This window comes from Pinus tabuliformis, chromosome X, assembly GCF_031772625.1.
Source record: "Pinus tabuliformis cultivar Carrire ecotype Pingquan chromosome X, CPIR1, whole genome shotgun sequence".
In the NCBI taxonomy this organism is placed as follows: domain Eukaryota; kingdom Viridiplantae; phylum Streptophyta; class Pinopsida; order Pinales; family Pinaceae; genus Pinus; species Pinus tabuliformis.
Window position 1 is genome coordinate 744790487 of NC_142308.1, and position 16781 is coordinate 744807267.

The window sequence follows — 16781 nt, forward strand, 5'->3', positions numbered from 1 at the left end:
ACGTGGTGCTTTCGCACTGCATGATTATGGGCACACAGTAAAGGAAATAGAGAATATTACATCTCTAAAATTAGCCACGATTCTAGGTTGACAGTATGACCCAAATCAAATTTCTAAAGACTTCACTACCATGGTCAAATTCAGACAGTTTACTCATGAAGAAGATTTGTTTGATGACCTCTTCCAGAAATTCGAATCATTTACATAGGTATTGCATTTAGCATCGCTATAACTAAGCCCAGATGATATAAATTATTTTCATGTATACATAAATAAAAGATTATTGAAGGTTCCATTGGACCTGTTACAAATTGAACAAATAAGATAACCTACTCCTAGCGTGAGCTTGGAGGGAAGTCCTAAGGAAAATTCTGATGAAGAAATGCAAGAAAAATCAACTCAAGAGTCTGAAAATTCAGAGAAACAATCTCAGAATGGAGAATAAAGTCCCAACAAAAATTATGAGAAAAATAAAGAAGCAAATATTGAGGAAACGACCGAACAAGCCTTGGCCAAGAAACATACAGAGGTGGACTCAACATCAACTCAAATAGGGAAGATTCCAATTGTTGACCTAGACAAGAAATGGGAGCAATTCAATCAAAAGCTCCAAATAGGCACAAGTCTTGAGGATACATCTGGATTCTAGACCCCAAAATATACTCAATAGTAACAAATCCAAAGAAAACAGAGCAAGGGGCCACAAACATTCAAGATATTGAGGTCATTACAACTTCCCCACTTCTGAAATTGTCTTAAAAATTGAAGAAATACCTCCGCTCGACATATTTTACAACCCTACACATAAGGTTGTAGTAAAAAGACAAAGAAAGAAGAAAAAGTTAGAAAGAACGAATGTTGCAACTCTTTAGAAGGAACCAATGGAAGTTATATGGAAAGACACTCCCGTTGACCCATATGAGAACCTTACGAAGTTGTCACAGTTTACAAGAACTTATTCCACTGCAACCATTGATAAAGTAACAAAAGTCTTATTGTTGCTTAAAGAAAAAGAATAGAGAATACAATTGTTGGAATAACAATTGGAACAAGAGAAAAAAAGTACCAATCAGAAAGACGAACAACAGGTAGAATAACTTCAAAGAGCTTTTGAGCAAATGAGGTCACAACACCAGACAAGCATGTCAGAGAAAGATTCACAAATTTTCCAAATGTAGGCCATCGTAGACAGATTCAAAGATAACCCTCAGACAGATGAGTTCATTAAAGAGGAAATCAAGCTAAATTCCCTATTGACACAACAACAAGAGATGTTCTGCCAGAAAATCTCACAGATCAATCCTTACTATGAAACAAGTAATAAATTGACTAACCAAGTGATTGATCTAATATTTGAATATGAAGAAATCCATAAAAAGATTTCAGAATTTATTGCCTGGCAGGAATCTGATGAGGGAAGAAAGACTGATCTACCAAAGATAGAAGAATCCCATAAAGACTTTCTATTTACAGATTGGGATACACAACTAAAGTAGGAAGAGAGGGCAATAGTGATAGTAGAAAGTACAATAAACAACATAATTGAGGTCATGAATGAAAATCTTCACAATGCAAACCTTGTTAAAGAATGCATACTAGGGGCTCTCCTAGACATCAGACAGCTAGAACAATAGTGGAAAGAAACATATCAAAAGAAAGAGGAAGAAATCAAACTACTGCCCAAACTTTATTGGGAGACATACTAGCAACATTTGGTAAAACCACATAGCCAGTGGATGACTCTACATTGCTTAACTAGTTCTGCACAAAAAATGGTGCCAACTCTCTCAAATGCCATATTTGCAAGACAATTAAAATATACAATTGGCCAGCCGCCTCAGGTGAAACCAATGATCGATATTTGCAATATCAAGGATCAAGTGGTTGACTAAGATAATTCAATATGAAAGAATATTGTCATTAGTCTATTTTCTATTTTTAGTTTTTTTTGTTTTGCTTACTCTGAGGAAGGTTGCTTGAAACCTCCTCAGCTTTTTTTGTAATAATCTATTTTTGAAACATGTATATTAGTAATTAAACCTCTCTCATGCATTTAGAGAGAGGTCCAAGATTTTATCAAAAACACTTTACAATACATTTCACTTCTTTATTTTTGTGAAGGTTTTGATGAAATAATGGGAACAAGATCTAATTTTCTTGAATATTGAAGCATACTCTACTGAAATTACACTTTTGTACTCTTAGGGTATATTTGATTGGAAGAAAGTGGATCAATATTGTTGATCTCATGAGTAGGAATTTTCATATATGGTACTTTTATCTTATGATAGTGTTTCGTTTAGGAATTAACAGTAGTCTTTCTTTAATTTTCCTATGTATGAAAATCTGAGTTATAGTCTTACATTATTGCACTTTTTTATGATGTTTCAGCTGTGATTTCTTATTTAATACATTAATAATTACTATATCTGATAAACTTTTCTCAATTGTTTTGCATAACTATTTATCCAAAACAATTATCATTTACAATTTCATTCCTTTTAGCAGTTGAATAATCTTCATTGCCAGTTGCTTTGAGACATCTTTGTAAATCGCATATCTTAGATTATTCACGGGTATATTTATAGTAAGATGATGTTAGAATAAGATATATGCATGTGTTTATTTTTTAGATTAAATCATCTTTAGTTAAATCATTCTTCGTTATATCTTATATCACCCCAACATCATTATCAAATCAATCCTTTTTGGGAAACGGGTCCCATTATCCCCAGTCGGAGTCACTACACCAAACGGAAAAGGAGCTACTTTAAGGTCTGGACTGGTTGGTTATCCCCATGTTGTCACAACGAATTTCGAGGCTTCAACAGAAGCCAAGAAGACCTGCTCTTTCCTTTCTCTTGTCATGGAATTTGAATGAGAATTTCCACACTAAAATTTTACAGCAATTTCATTTGGTGATCAAGTATAAGAAGGGAAGCACAAAAAAGTTGGTTGATGTGCTTTCAAGGCCACCCATATCAAATATTACATACTTGGGGACTCTTATTCACATGGATCCATTCACCCATGATGCATACAGAGAGGCATATTCAGAAGATGAGGACTTCAAGGAGGTGTATCAACAGTTACAGAGTCGTAGTCATGTGCTAGATGGTGACAACACCGTTGACTACCATCTCTAGGATGTGTTACTCTACAGGTTGGATAAGCTATTTTTTCCTAAAGGTGAGAGTTTGCAGCTAACTAGAGAGGCTCACACCTTGAAGGTTGCAGGGTACTTTGGTTTAGGGATGACCGCGACTAACTTGCAGAGGTATGTGTATTGGCCCAAAATGCAAGAGCAGGTAGTTAGGTTCATAAGAGGATTCATGCTTTGTTGTACTAGCAAGCCTAGAAATAGGAAATAAGGTCTGTATCATCCCTTACATGTACTTACATGTTCTTGGGAAAGAATTTCCATGGATTTTGTGGGAGGTTTACTAACAACCAGGAAGGGACATGACTACCTATTCGTGGTATTTGACAGATTCAACAAGATGTGTGTTATGATGCCCTGTAAAAGGACCATCAATGGACAAGAAACAACGAACTTGTTCTTTGGACAGGTATGGGTACACTTTGGGATACCAAGGTACATGGTTTGGATATTTTCTACCATCACCTTTGGATATTGCATATGGGCAACAAGGAGGAGTGAGGGAATGATCCAGGTGGATATTGGTGGCCACCTGCCAAGTCCACCTGGACCCCCACCATTGTCTTTCTCAACATTTTCAGTTTCCTTAATTGTAGCACAACTTACTATTTTTAGCAGTTTTTCAGGTCCTGAACTTTCGGAGCCGTTTTGAGGCCCTAAACGATGTTTTTTGGGGAATCCAAGGGCAACATTAGACCGATGTTTCCCATTCCAACAATGATAGTGCTCGGATAGATCTTTCTAATGAGCTATTGTACGCGTCAAACGGAGATCATATGCCAAAGTTACGACCCCGAGAAGTTGATGTACCAATTTACCCCCAAACGGGGCCCACAGTTTGGCGTTTCATCTCCTAGGGTTAGGTTTTGGAATGTTAAGGGTTTTCCATTGTTTCTCAACAATAAATAGGCTTTCGAGCCTCATTGTAAGACAATTCGGAGGCATGTAGCCATCACATCTCTTCTCAGAGATAAGCTACCATCGCCCTAGCTGGTTTATTTCCATTTCTGGTTGTAAGCATATTTCAGTATTTTTCCATTAATGAAATGAAGTATTATTTCCACTGCATCTTTGTGTATATGGTTATCCCTGTAATTTATTGTGTTCCTGTTTAAATCCGGAACAGTGGTATCAGAGCGGTCTGCTTTTTCTCTGTTTTTCTTTGCATGTCCCCAACAAGGTCGGGATATAAGGAGTTAGGGCTTGAACTGGTTGAACCTTTGCAAGACCAGCCTCGCAAATCCCGACGGCCTCCCATGGCGGACGAAAAGAAAGACGAGGGGGCAGGAGATCCCATCAAAATCTTGCTCGAAGAAGCCCTCGAGCAACAACGGAACGCGATGATGGACAGCTTTGCCCAGATCCTTCAGCGGCTACCCAGAAGCAACGCATCGGCTTCCAGCAGCTACTCTGGAAACGCCACACCCTTTAAGGTACAAGTTAATTTTGAAATCCCCATATTCGAGGGTCAGATAGACGCAGATGTCGTAGATAAATGGTTAAATCTGCTAGAGGGTTATTTTTCTGTTCATTAATTTTCGAGTCGGGAAAAGATTGGTTTTGCTCTTCTCAAAGCAGCCCCCCACGTCAAGGACTGGTGGGAAACCTACTGCGAGCAGAAGGATGAAAGTACTGGCTCACTATTTTCAGCCGCACCCACCTGGGATTCATTCCGGGATGCCATCAAGGAGCAGTACTACCCTGTCAGAAGCTATGAGGATGAATACATAAAGTGGACCACACTGCGGCAGCGAAGGGACCAAAACGTGCCGGAGTTCACCAATCTTTTCCATACCCTTCGCACAAAGTTGGGTATCAAGGATTCGGAGCAACATTTGATACTCAAATACCGTGGCTGCCTGCACAAGTACATCCAGGAAGAAATACAATTCCTAAACATCCCCTCGCTCGGCGCAGCATACCGATATGTCGTCAAGGTCGAGCAGAAGTTTAAACAGAAGAAGCAAGACTTTGGATCTGCAAATCCAAAGCAGGGGAAAGGTGCCCCTAAACCACAGAACAAAGGAAAAAGCCAAGGCGGGACAGCCCAAGACAACCAGCCGAAGCCGCAAGCAAAGAACAGCGCCGCGAAGCCGAGAAAGGACACTGGAAAATGGTGCGAGTTCCATAAGAGCTCCACTCACAACACAAGTGAGTGTCGGGCCAAGCAGTCACTGGTGGCTGAGCTAAAGGTTTCAGAATTAGATGCATGTTCCGACTCTGAGTCAGAACCCGATAAGGGGTATGAAAAAGGGAAGCAGATCATTGATGCGGATCCCAGTGCCACTGTTGCTACCGCAAAGATCCAGAAAAATGAACCCGAAGATCTAGAGGAGGAGGAGCGTCTCTTCCACTCCCAGATGTGGGTAAAGGGCTCCCCGATACAGTTCATTGTTGATAGCAGGAGTCAAAAGAACCTCATTTCGGTAGAGGTCATGAAGCGGTTGGGCTTACCGACCACAGCACATCCACAACCATACACCATTGGGTGGCTTCACCAAGGACGAGATCTTCGCGTGAGCCAGCAGTGTCGCCTTCCATACAACATCAAGCCCTTCACGGATGAGGTATTGTGTGACATTGCTCCTCTTGAAGTTTTTGATGTATTACTAGGACAACCATACTTGTGGAAGCGACATGCTGTGTATGAATCAAGGCCCCGTGCTGTTATTATTACATTGGGAAATAAGTTGTTCAGGATACTAGAGGTAGCACCACCTACCGCCATCTCTTTGATTACTGCAAAACAATGCAGTAAGATCATTTCCAAAACCAGGAAATTTGTTTTCCTGATGATATGCCCTCAAGGAAAGAAGAAGACAGTGGTCGCGGCCTCCAAACGGGGCCCCTCCGCATGACAACTACAGATGGACAAGGTTGTGGAGGAGTACGAGGACATCTTCACCTCCCCGGCAGGGGTTCCTCTGCACTGTCAAGTCAAGCACTCCATCGATCTGACCCCAGGTGCGCCGCTACCCAATGGACCAATTTATTGGCACTCCGTTCGGGAGAACGATGAAATCAAGAGGCAGATTCAGGAGCTCTTGCAGAAAGGTCACATCCATTCGAGTTCATCGCCCTGTGGGAGCCCGTTCGTGTTGGTACAGAAGAAGGATGGGACGTGGAGACTCTGTATTGACTATCGGGCGCTGAACAAGATCACTGTCCATAATAGGTACCCGATCCCGCGGATTGATGACCTCCTAGACCAACTAAAGGGGGCGAAATATTTCAGCAAGATCGATCTGAAGTCAGGATATCACGAGGTACCAATCGAACCCTCCGATGTGTGGAAGACTGCCTTCAAATCCAAGGAGGGCCTCTTCGAATGGTTGGTCATGCCTTTCGGATTGACGAATGCTCCTGCAACCTTTATGAGGCTAATGGATGACATCTTGCGGCCATTCACCAACTCCTTTGTAGTAGTATACTTGGATGACATTCTGATCTTAGCCAGAGTTGGGAAGAGCACCTCCAGCACATCCGACAGGTTCTCCAAACACTGCGGCAACACAAGCTATGTGCCAATTTGGAGAAATGCACTTTTGGCATGACCCAGGTTCAGTATCTAGGATACATCATTGATGAACAGGGGGTGCATGTCGATCCGGCCAAGATCCAAGTCATTCGGGATTGACTCTCTCCAACCACTCTAACAGAGCTCCGCAGCTTTCTAGGTCTTGCCAACTTCTACCGCAGGTTTGTGTTGGGGTTTTCTCATATTTCTTGGCCCTTGAGTCAAGTCACCAAGGGCGGGGCGAAAGCAAAATTCTTTTGGTCTGAATCTCAACAGAAGGCATTCAGGGAATTGAAGGATCGCCTCTGCACGGCACCAGTGCTTGCGTTACCAGATTTACAACAACCATTTGAGGTCGAGACAGATGCCTCTGACTATGCTATTGGGGCAGTCCTTACTCAACATGGACATCCAGTGGAATATCACAGTGAAACACTTTCAGACACAGTCCGGAAGTACCCCACTTATGATAAAGAGATGTATTCCATTGTACATGCCTGCCGACAATGGAAGCATTACATTTTGGGGAAGGAAACGGTCATCCACACAGACCACCGACCTTTGCAGTTCATACAGACCCAAGGGAAATTGCAGAATGATTGCCATCAGAAGTGGTCTACATACCTGCAATAGTTTCACTTGAATATCAAGTATAAAAAGGGCAACACCAATAATGTTGCAGATTGCCTCAGTCGGCCACCGATCATGGCGCTAACCACCGTGCTCAACTCTTGTGGGCACGAGACTGCTGATTAGCCACTTCTCTACAAAAGCGACCCAGAATTCGGCCACACATACCAGACACTCTTGGAGGGTCGGCATGTTGCAGATTTTTACCTCCAGGACGCCCTATTATGCCACCTCAGTCACCTCTGTGTTCCTTCAAGCGAGCGTGCCAAGATGATTTGGGAAGCACACTACAGTCGGGCTGCTGGGCATTTCGAGGTCAAGAAAACAGTGGCAGTACTGCAAAATTATTTCTATTGGCCGAATCTTCGACAGGATGTTGGGAAGTACATCTGATCATGTACTGCCTGTGCCATTGCCAAACCGACCATTAAGAAGCACGACCTCTATACCCCGTTGCCTACCCCTAGTCGACCTTGGGAATCCATTTCCATGGATTACATGTCAGGCCTTCCTTCCACTAAGCATGGAAATGACTGTGTTTTTGTAGTCGTCGACAGGTTCTCGAGGATGGCCATTATGATGGCCTGCAAGAAGAATATCACAGCAGAAGCCACTACTAAACTCTTCTTTGAACGAGTGTGGGTGCACTTTGGGATCCCACAGTCTATCATCTCAGATCGGGACAGACGGTTTCTCAGCACATTTTGGTCCAGTCTCTGGTCAATGCTGGACACCAAACTTACGAAGTCCACAGCCTTCCATCCTCAAACTGATGGCCAGACAGAGGTTGTCAACAGGATGATTGTGCACATTCTGCGCATGTATAACTCAAAGCATCCACACACATGGGACGAGAGCCTCCCCTATGTTCAGCACAGCTACAACCGAGCTCTTCACAGCTCCACTGGCCATAGCCTTTTTCAGGTGGGTTTGGGATTCCAGCCACTATGCCCCATTGATGTGGCCATGTCCCTTGCAGCTACTCACATGAATTCAGCTCATGTCCAGTCCGAAACAGATAAGGCCACCAGCTTCATTGAGCGCATCCAACATATTCGCCAGCAGGTCCATGACATTCTTGAGAAATCAAATGCCGAGTACAAGCAGCGACATGATCAACACCGGGTGCCACACAAGTTTCAGGTGGGCGACAAAGTCTGGTTGCATTTGCAAAAGGAACGCCTTACTGGAGCCTATCGGAAATTGAGACCACTCCGATATGGTCCTTACACCATTACTAAGGCTATGGGAGACAATGCATTTGAGCTCAGCATTCCCCCATTCCTTGGCCTGCACCCAGTGTTCAATGTGGACCGCCTTCGGCCATACTTTCCACCATTGCTAGACACATCCGACATTGCAGAACAGCTCAAACCCACAGAATTAAATCCATATTGCATGGAACAAGCTGCAACTGATCGGATCATGGAAACACAGATCAAGAACACTCGCCAACAGAATATCCAACTGTATCGAGTTGTCAAAGCAGGCCAACTCCTTCAGCAGGGCAAGTGGCTCACCAGGGAACAAGTTCAGCAGAAGTTTCCTCATCTCATGGAGGAGCTCAACACAATGGGGACCATTGCTTCCTAAGGGGGGAGGAATGATCCACGTGGATATTGGTGGCCACCTTCCAAGTCCACCTGGACCCCCACCATTGTCTTTCTCAGCATTTTCAGTTTCCTTAATTGTAGCACAACTTACTATTTTTAGCAGTTTTTCGGGTCCTGAACTTCCGGAGCCGTTTTGAGGCCCTAAACGACGTTTTTTGGGGAATCCAGGGGCAACATGGGTCCATGGACCGATGTTGCCCGTTCCAACAATGATAGTGCTCGGATAGATCTTTCTAATGAGCTATTGTACGCATCAAACGGAGATCATATGCCAAAGTTACGACCCCGGGAAGTTGATGTACCAATTTACCCCCAAACGGGGCCCACAGTTTGGTGTTTCATCTCCTAGGGTTAGGTTTTGGAATGTTAAGGGTTTTCCATTGTTTCTCAACAATAAATAGGCCTTCGAGCCTCATTGTAAGACAGTTCGGAGGCATGTAGCCATCACATCTCTTCTCAGAGATAAGCTACCATCACCCTAGCTGGTTTATTTCCATTTCTGGTTGTAAGCATATTTCAGTATTTTTCCATTAATGAAATGAAGTATTATTTCCGCTGCATCTTTGTGTATATGGTTATCCCTGTAATTTATTGCGTTCCTGTTTAAATCCGGATCAGGGAAGATCTTATAGGAGACATTTTGAGGGCTGAAAAATTTATAGAGAAGATTAGGAAGATCCATCTACATGTATAGGAAACATTGTAAAATTTGCAAGAGAAGTATAAGGCTAGGCATGATCAACACATAATAGAGAAATCCTTCAAGGTGGGAGAAGGATTATGGCTACAATTGAACAAGGAGAGGCTACAAGGGCCTGGTAAGAAAATCAAGGCTCTAAGGTATGGTCCCTTTGAGATACTAGAAAAGGTAGGTGATAATGTTTATCGACTCAGTTTACCACCATATATGTGCATTTACTCAGTTGTGAATGTAGATAATTTGAAACGCTATGAGCCTTCTATGCTAGATCAGGAAGAGGAACATGTCCTACCTTTTGTGGAGGATTTGGCACTAGATCCTCATGTAGAGTTGACAGAATATATAGTTTTGCATAAGAGATCCATAACTACAAGAAAAGGGTAGCATGACCTTTAGCAGACTAGTTTGAAGGGAAAACTTCTAGGCAAAGCTAAATGGTCTACCATTGAGAAGGTGGAGAACCAATTTCCTCACCTCATTCAATAAAAGATTTTGGGGACTAAAATCCTGCCAAAATGGGGAGGTGTGATCTAAATTGGATCATTATATTATTTTTTATCCATCTCAATGCATTTGGAGTGGAAAAAATGGAGGAATCAACTCACAAGACCATTTTTATTGAAGAGACCCAGTTTGGCGAAACGAGGTCTGAAACATTTCGAGAGTGTTTTGAGGCATCAAATGGCATTTTGTGGGGATAGATTTTTTTTTTTCTTTAGTGTGGCAGCTTTTCATTCTATTCTACATAGAGATATATTTCCAACGGTGCAATAAGCACATCAATCAAAATCCGTATGCAAAAGTTATGCCACTCATAAGTTGACCTTCCTATTTTCACACCTATAGTTCGGGAGGATGTCGTGTCAACTCCCATTATTCATGGAAAAGGGGATAGCCACGTGTTTTTGATGTAAAATAATCTATAAGAGTCTATTTTGTAACTCTAGTTAAGAGTTGATGTAGTCAAACTTAACCACTAGTAGGTTAGAGAAAGATTTCGACGAAAATCACATGGAATCTCATTTGTCGACGCGTTTCGAACCAACTAGTGTGGTTCATCATCAGGACAAGATGAAGAAACAGATCTAGCTCCTCATGTTAAATATTCTGAGCAGAGCCTCCAACAGCTAGCAAATCTAACGGCTAGTTTGACTTAAGGACAATGGTCAAAATTAATATAATAATTTAATTCGTAAAAATAAATAAACTAAGGTAAATGGTACGAGACCTAAAAATTAAAAACTATAAGTCAATTAATAATTAGTTAAACTAAGACTATATTTGGAGGCGACTACGGCTCTGGCGACTGCGGCTAGGGTTTGGCTGCGTGCTCAGACGGCACAGACTGTTCGGAGCAGATTACCACCAAGGACCTGACGACCTGCGCAGGCTCTTCAAAACCAAGGAGGAAAAGGCGCAGGACACATGGGAGACCCCTAGGGGGGGGCTTCTACAACCTCCCCCAGCGTACATGTAATACAACAACACAATGAGAGATCAATCCGATTTGGATCAATCCATGAGAACGTCATCAATCCAGAAATCTTGCGCCAGAATGAACGCAAAGGAAAAGAGAACCTGAAATACAAGGTAAATGGAGAGACGGTGAAGCCAACCTCATCAGAGGGTACTCAGAAGGTCTCTTCAACCACATGCAAACCAATAGCCACAGATCGTCCCAGAATCGAACTGCCAGGGGAAATAATAGAAGCCCGAATCCAATACATGACTGACCATGCTCTCATCGGGAAGTTCATAGGGTTTTGGCCGACGGAGAAAGCCCTGTACAGTTGGATAGCCGCGAAGTGGAAACCTAAGGGAGATGTAACACTGCAGTTAGGCCCAAAAGGATTCTTCACAACAATATTTTTTTGTCTGGAAGATAAATATAGAATCCTGGTTGAAGGTCCTTATTTCTTTAACTCTGCAGGTCTATATCTGAGGGATTGGGGTCCCAGATTTAACCCAGATCAGGAGGATCTTACATGGGCACCAGTCTGGATAAGACTTTATGGATTACCAGACGAATATTGGGATGAGAACATTCTGAAAAACATAGGAAATGGCTTAGGGGAATATATTAGGACTGCTAAAGAAACGAAACTCCGAAGATTTACATCCTATGCCCGCTTATGCGTCTTCATGCGCCTAGACAAAGCCCTGCCGGAATCGGTAAGTCTCTCTCACCATGATCATGAGTGGATTCAGCCTTTAGACTATGAACATGTTCCATTTCGCTGCCGTAAATGCCATGCCATAGGGCATCTATTTAGAGACTGCCCTCTGAATGCTCAAGATAAAGTCCCTTCACCCTCTGAATCACAGCCCAATGATGGCTTCACCAAAGCCCCAACTCGCAAGAGAGCTCACAAAAAACCACCCACAGGGAAGAAACCCAAATCGAATACAGGCCCTGACCATTCAGTCAGGAACAGCTTTGGAATCCTGGCTAATATCTCGGATGAGCACATCACCTACCCCCCTCCAAGTTCTGACCGCCCCTCTTCCTCTTCACAGCCACATCCCGAGGCCCACCCATCCAAATCCCCCTCCTCCAAAGATCCCCCTATCCTCATTGTGGAAAGCGAAGAGAAGCAACAAGACAAAGATAATGAAATGGAGGTTGATGGATCCTCAGGCCCTGCCCAGGATCCAAGTATTACTGCGGAAGAAGACAATCAGGTGCAGCAAATGGAGGAAGAGCCGGAAAGTATAGATCTATATGGTTTAGACATACTTGAAATGGAAGCAGCATGCAAGAGAAAAGCATATGAAAGTATCCCAGAACTACAGCTGGACAAACTGGAAATGGTCATTTCCAGGGCCTACTATCAAAATCAGCTTGGCATTCAGCCAGGCAGTCACTGGGATCTTAGTCAAACCCCAAAAGACTCCAAAAAAAGAGGAAGAAGAACAGACCTCCAAAGAACAATCGCGCTCGGAAAGATTCTGGTGGACTCCGGTAAGTATGCTAAGCTTACGAAGTACTACAAGCCCTCCCCCAATAGTGAATCATGAAGCTCATCTCATGGAACCTAAGGGGGCTCAACGGCCCAGGAAAGCTCAGAATGCTTAAAAATATGATTAAATTGGAAAAGCCACATATTTGCTTTTTCCAGGAAACAAAATGTAATAGCAATACTATAGAAAGAATCTTCTCCAAAGCGTGGTCAGGATGTCAATCAGTCGCTGTAGATGCATCGGGCGCTTCAGGGGGATTAGCCATTGCATGGAACTCTCAAGCCCTTACTCTGTCGGACTTCCATGCCTCACACAATCTCATTCAGGCTACCTTCCACATAGTCGGCACAAATATTCATGGGAATCTCTCGAATGTTTACTTCCCTCAGGAAGCAAAGGAAAAAATGGCTCTCCTCCACACTTTAGAGGTCCTCAACGCCAATCGCAAGCACCCTCTATGGATTGCGGGAGGGGATTATAATATGATCACAAAATCAGAGGAGAAGATCGGAGGTAGAAACAAGCTGGAGCAGGAAAACACCTACTTCAAAAACTTTATTCAGAATACATCATTGATAGATTTACAGTTTTGCAACGGCACTTTCACGTGGAGTAATCGCAGAACAGGCCCTCATCAAATAGCCTCCAAGTTGGATCGCTTTCTCATTTCAGATAACTCGATCCAATTAGGGGGGGATTTCACGATGGCCATTCTACCTCACTTGGGCTCTGATCACTGGCTGATTGCCCTCCAATGGCAACGCCCAGGCAATAAAACGCGAAGACCCTTCCGTTTTGAGGAGTTTTGGTTCACTCATCCCACTCTCAGAGACTTCGTCAACTCCACATGGACCTCCTTCCGCCCTCAAGACGGCTCCAAAATGTTTCAGTTTCAACAGAAACTCAAACATCTAAAGCTCTGCCTCAAAAGATGGAACAGAGTGACCTTTGGAAACATATTCAAGGAGAAAAATGATCTTCAAAAAGCACTGGAGGAACTGCAAAGAGAAATAAGTACATGCGGGCATACCGAGCGTACTCTCGCACAGGAACAGAGCATCCACATTCAGCTAGAAGAAAGAAGAAGGCAGGAGGAGATATACTGGAAACAGAAATCAAGAATTAGATGGCTCAAAGAGGGAGAAAGAAATACAATTTTTTTTCACAGAACAACAGTGCAACGCAGAATGGGCAACAATATCCCATACATTCAAAAACCAGGAGGAGAAAAGGTGGAGCAGCATGAGGAAATCGAAAAGACTCTCCTCGAACACTTCAAGCAGGTCCACCAAGAACCTGACATCAACAGAAATCCAGCAATTGAAAGAATTACCCACCATATACCAAAATTAGTCACAGAAGAGCATAATGAACTCCTCCTAAGCCCAATTCAAATGCAGGAAGTAGACAATGCAATGTCTCAGCTCAAAGATGGAAAAGCTCCCGGCCCGGATGGCTTCACCACTACTTTCTTTCACAGGTTCTGGGATTTGATTAAGATGGAAGTCTGGGAGGTGGTGGGGGAGTCGAGAGTTGCTCATTGGCTGCTTCCCTCGCTCAACACCACCTTCATTGCCCTGATTCCAAAAGAAGAGGATGCGCTCAAACCGGATAAATTCCGACCCATAGCACTATGCAATGTCATATACAAGGTCATTTCTAAAGTCATCGCAAATAGGCTAAAGCCCCTCTTGCCAATGCTCATCTCGCCGGAACAATCTGGTTATGTTGAAGGAAGACAGATTTTAGACGGAATCATCCATACACATGAGATCGCACATACTCTCAAGCATTCGAAGCAGGCAGGTATGCTCCTTAAACTGGATCTTTCCAAGGCTTTTGACAAACTCAGTTGGAACTATATTCAACAAATGTTATCTGCTTTTGGTTTCAGCCCCACTTGGGTTCGCTGGGTTATGAGCCTTATCTCCTCTTCTAGCTTCTCCATCCTAGTAAATGGGATCCCCTCTCGCCCTTTCTCTCCCTCCCGAGGTATCAGGCAAGGTGACCCACTCTCCCCCTTCCTCTTTGTTTTGATGGCTGAGGGACTGGGACGTCACATTAAGAATGCCCTCCACATGCACCAGCTTAAGGGCATCTCCACTCACCGCTTGCCAGCTACCTCCCATCAGTAATTTGTTGATGATATGATGCTGTTTGGATACCCATCTGTTCAAGAAGCCTCCGCTTTCAAAGCAGTCCTCACTGATTTTTCAGAAGCCTCAGGAACCAATATCAACTGCTCCAAATCGCAGATCTTCTTTTTCAACACTCCTCCAGTTGTCAAGTCGGCCATAGTCCATATCCTGGGATTCCCTATGGCCACCCTCCCCTCAAAGTATCTTGGAGCTCCCCTCACTACCTCAGCCATTACTCATTCCTCCTGGCGCAATTTAATTGAAAAGCTCGAATCTCGGCTCAATCAATGGACTCATAGAACCCTGAACCTTGTCAGCCGGGCGGTTCTTATTAAAGCTGTCCTTCAAGCTATGCCGCTGTACCTCTTTTCCATCTTGGCAGCGCCTAAATGGGTCCTAAAAAGACTAAGGAAAATTCAGAGAAATTTCCTTTGGGGGAGCAATGCAACCAATCGCAAGTGGGCTCTGGTAAAATGGAGCACAGTTTGCAAGCCAAAGGCAAAAGGAGGAATTGGACTAAGGGATCCAGAGCATAGCAATGCCATCATGGGAGCCAAGATCTGGTGGCAATGGCTCACCAATGCAGGCAAGCCGTGGGTCACTTTATGGACAGCAAAATATGCAAACCAGCGACCCCAAGAAGAGCTTATCAGATTGGAACCCTGTAGCAAAGGTTCGTTAATTTGGAATGCTGCCAAGGAACATTATAAAATGATCCAGAAGCACAGCTTCTGGGAGGTAAGAAATGGCAACAACGCCAGATTCTGGACGGACGCATGGAATCAAATGCCCACCCTCAGCAATGCTCTGAACCAGCCTATACATCATCTGGAGGAGGAAACACAGCTGGTCAAAATCAGGCACTTTTGGACCCAGGATGTGGAGAAAGGTTTCAGAACCTGGAAACCAGGCACCCAAATCCTCTCAAATGATAATCGCCAGACATCCACAGCATTGGAAACGGAGCTCAGCAAAAGAAAAATCAGATGTGACGAAAGGGAAGATATCTTAAGATGGGGATATCTACCAAAGGGAGCGTTCACCACATCTGAAGCTTATAAAATTATTTGCAATGACGCTGCACCTCAGGACCCACTCTGGGGCCAAATATGGAACTCAGGCTCGTGGCCCAAGATCTGTCATTTTCTCTGGCTGGTAGGGCATCAGAGAATCCTAACTTGGGACAAGCTCCGAAGAAGAAATTTCCACAGACCCTCCATATGCGTTAACTGCTGCGCCCATGAGGAAACGCTCGAACACTTATCCTCTAGCCAATCAACTATGGGAGAAAGCGAGCTTTCGATGCCAAAAGAGATGCCGACTTGAAGCTGAAATTATGAATTCCATACGACAGTGGCAAAAGGACCCGTACAAGAGCAACATCCTCAATCATCTTTGGCACTTGATTCCTGGGATAATCCTATGGAGTATATGGAAGGAGCGAAACAAGCGCATCTTCAAAAATCAACGCTCCTCGATGGACACAATCTGGCATATGATTTGCAAAAATATCCAAGAAACTCTGATGATAAGATCATGGAAGAAGGAGGATTGGCCTACCCTAGACAATGAGAAAGCTATTATGGACAATTGGCAGATCAGATGCACCAACGGCACGTATCAGCAGAATCCCCCTGCAAACAGCATGGATAAACAAATTGAATGGAAGCCTCTGCCAAAGCATACTTTCAAACTCAACTTTGATGGAGCCTCAAAAGGGAATCCTGGATTAGCAGGCTTTGGGGGAATCATCAGAAATCACAAAGGGACTCCCATGACACTCTTCTATGGAAGCATAGGTTGGGACACCAACAGCTCTGCTGAATTGGAAGGGTTATGGCAAGGTCTTCAGCTCACGGGGGAGCTACACCCCTATCCTCTGGAAGTTGAAGGAGACTCCCAAATCCTCATCAATATGGTAAAAAAAATCCTAAACGGATCACAAGCCAAAAAAGTAGCAACCAGCTGGAGGTTAGAGGCACGTCTGGAGGCAATAGAACAGAAGCTTCAAAGTAGCAGAGCTATCACCTTTACCCATACAAAGAGGGAGGGCAATAAGATA